This window comes from Mus caroli, chromosome 1, assembly GCF_900094665.2.
Source record: "Mus caroli chromosome 1, CAROLI_EIJ_v1.1, whole genome shotgun sequence".
In the NCBI taxonomy this organism is placed as follows: domain Eukaryota; kingdom Metazoa; phylum Chordata; class Mammalia; order Rodentia; family Muridae; genus Mus; species Mus caroli.
The window spans coordinates 25395121-25398996 of NC_034570.1; positions in this window are offsets into that span (position 1 = coordinate 25395121).

Genomic DNA, 3876 nt, shown 5'->3' on the forward strand with positions numbered 1-3876 from the left:
GGAGGAGGAAATAAGGGTGGCAGTATCAGAATCTGGAGGAGATTTGAGAGAGGTACAAAGGGCCAAAAAATCAAATAAAAATAGGTAGCATGGGGGATGAGGAACTGAGGATAGCCACTGGAGGGTCCCAGACAGCAGAGAAACGTGAGGCTCCCAGGAACCAATGGGATTGATTTTAGCTGTAATGTGCAGAGAAGGGGGAGATAGAACGTGTGGAGACCACCTCCAGGAGATAGGCACAGTCCTTGGTCCAGAGATGGAGCCACCCATCCATCTCAAAGTTTCTTTAACTCAGAAATGTTCCTTTCCAATGGAAGAACAGGGACAAAAAAAAATGGAACAGAGACTGAAGGAAGGGCCAACCAGGGAATGGCCCCACCTGGGGATACATCATTCCTGCAGACACCAAACCCAAAACTGTGGTAAAGAGGCACTTGTGAAGAGCAACCAAGTGTGGCAGTTCCTGGCAACTGACCAAAGCAAAGGTGGATACTTGAAGCCAACCATCAGGCTGAACTCAGAATCTGGTGAGGGAATTGGCAGAAGAACTGGAGGAGCAGAATGGAATTGCAACCCCATTGGAAGAACAACATAGGCTGTCCTGACCACTCAGTTCTCTCAGAGAGTAGGCCACCAACCAAGGAGTGTACCTAAAGAGATCTTTGGCTCCAGATATGTATGTAGCAGAAGATGGCCTTACCCAACAGCAACAGGAGAGGAGGCCGTTGTTCTCTGGGGAGTTTTGATGCCCCAGAGTAGGATGATGCTGGAGTGGTGGGGCGGGAGAGTGTGGGTAGGCACTCTCATACATGCAAAGGGAAGGGTAAGGGGAGATGTAGAATGGGGGTTGGTGGAGGGAGTAACCGGGAAGTAGGATATCATTTGAGATGTAAACGAATGGAATATAATAATAATAAAAGAAAAAATAAATAAAAAGATATAAACTAGCTAATTGGATCAGTACACAAAATCCAGCAGGGTTTGTTTAAAAGAAGCACTCTAGTGGCACAGAGTCCCACAAACTGAAGGTGAAAAGATGGAACACTATGTCCTGAGCAAGCAGAGACACCACGCAGGACAAGTTCCTACCTGGCCAAGTAGACCTATAGAAAAAATTAGAAGCTCTTAAGATTACTTATAGTAATGAATTAAAGACCTATCAAGAACATATAGCTATTATAAATACATACATACTAAATTTTGATGTAACTAATTGCATAAAAAAATAAACATTACTGGTTACACAGGTTAGATAAGACACACACACACACACACACACACACACACAACCAGTGCTACCCTGTACTATAGACCATATGACCTTCCCAGATACTACAGAGTACTCAGTCTAGTAGTAGGGTTAAGACATTCTGCTCATGTGTACTTATGCCATCTTCATTGCTGTTCTTTTCATAGGTCCTTGAAAAATGTGACCGTTCTTTCTTTCATGAAATTTTAGAATTTAAGAGTCTTGGTCTAGATTAATTTAGAGGGCATTTTTATGATTTAGAGATTATTTGATTTTATTGGCCATGCAAAAGTTTATGTATAAATTTAGATAATCAAAATTATATCTGAAGATGTATAAACATTATGGAGTGTATTTTATATCTGTTAATGGTCAGGACCTATTACTCCATGGAGTATTTGATAAGACGTGTAATACATACTTTTATTTAAAGGCTCTGATGTTTGAGGATATTTTGGTGTTTTGTTTTATTTTAATTGTAAGAGAAATAAATTTGGAGTGTGTTCAAATAGCACTGCCTGAAGAGGCTTTTGGAAACAGCAGGGAAGCACTCTATCTAACCCCAATTAGTCTTGTTTCCCATAATCAGGGCAGTTCTGTTTTTCAATATCACCGCTAAAGATGGTGATAATCAAAATTAATATGGCTAGAAAGCAATTCAATAACAAATGTTTATTGTTGATAATTTTCATTCCCTGTCATAATTTTCATAAAACCTGTCAACTCTGAAAACTATTTCAAGGAGTTCATGAGCTGAAAGTAGACAGGTGCATCTGAATTATACAGTAGACATGCTTCCGAGTAGCAATGTAAAAGTCAGTTTTGAGCAAATTAAATTCTACTTAGGTTGCACTCCATGATGACTAGTCATCAGAATAATTAAATAACTGGGTATGGACGTAAATAATTTAATTCATTTTTTAATCCATATATGAAGATTATTTTCTCTAAAAATGTTTTTGAAGACTTGTTGTTGTCTTAGGATTAAACTGCTGTGAAGAGATATCGTGGCTTTTTGACCTATGCAACTCATATCAAGGAAAACATTTACTTGAGGCTGGCTTACAGTTTCAGGAGTTTACTCCATTATGGTCATGGCAGGAAGCATGGCAGGAAACATGCAGGCAGACATAGTGCTGGAGAAGGAGCTGAGATTTCTATATCCATCCTGATCAGCCGGCAGCAGGAAATGAACTGGCTTTGAGCTTCTGAGATCTCAAAGCCCACTTTTTAGTCATGCACCTCCTTCAACAAAGTCACATCCACACCAAGGTCACACCTCCTAATGGCATCTTCTGCTATGAACCAAGCATTCAAACACATGAGCCCATGGGGGTCATTCCTTTTCAAATGACCACAATTACCAATAGTGTGAAGCAATGTAGTCACAACAAAGGTCCAGGTCCTCATTTCTACAATCTTTCCATCCCACTTTAATGATAAAAGTATCTTTTTCCCCATTACTACTACATATGGATTACCAGTGGGGAAAATTGATATTTACTCTACTACAGGGCAAGTACAAGGAACTATACAGATAAACAAATGCTAATGTTCTGTATTAAAATAGGATAAGTGCAGTTGATAATCATTACTCATTAAACACATTCAGTGTATCACTTTATATCTAACAAAAATATATACAATTACAATTCAAAGGAGGATTAAAATTCAAAGGAGAATGAAATGAAATGATTGGTGTGAACAGAGGAAGGAGGTACTACACCTGCTTGGGTTTTTTTTTTTTTTTTCATTTTGTTTTGCTTTGCTTTGCTTTGCTTTGCTTTGCTTTGCTTTGCTTTGCTTTGCTTTGCTTTGCTTTGCTTTGCTTTGCTTGGTTTCATTTGGTTTTATGACAAGGTCTCACTGTACTCAAATTCACAGTGCTGGCCTTAAACTAATGTTGTACCACACACAACTAATACATCATTATTTAAACTGTATATGCTTTATAAAGTGCAAAATGAGTGTACAAAGGTGAATCTGATGCAGATCTTGCTGAGAATGCATGGAGTAAGAAGTCAATGGAGGATGCTTTGCAGACTCATTAACTAGTTTTCTATTCTATAACTATGGTCCAGGGAGCCATGCTTCTGGAGAACACATGTATCAGGAAAACTGGTCAATGGGGCAGGACTGAGGAGTTAAGAAAAAAATAAATATCTAACACTCCAATATGTTAGCAACAACTCCCAACAAGGCTTCTATCACTGTATTCCTTGACAGTACATGGAGCATAGTAGTCACGTAGTCACCCACTATTTGCTGAGTAAGTGAACCAATTAGTGACTCCTTATAGAATTGGCCAACATAACACAAAGAGACATTATCTAACACACACCTATGGTAGACTGACCAACATTCACATAATTGTGGGTTATCCAGTGAGGATCCTGTTTGCTTATGACTCTATTCTCCCTCATTGGAACCTCAACCATTTTCTTCTGGGATTACACCTCTGAATTCCACACCCCATCTTCCTCCAGCATAGAGCTAAATGTAACACATTTAACCTAGCTGTCATATGCTATATGTTTATTTATATACACATATGACTTATACGGTGTAGATAAATAGTGTGCTTATATATACACTATTATTAAAAGGTAATACAGTTCAGTTGTGCC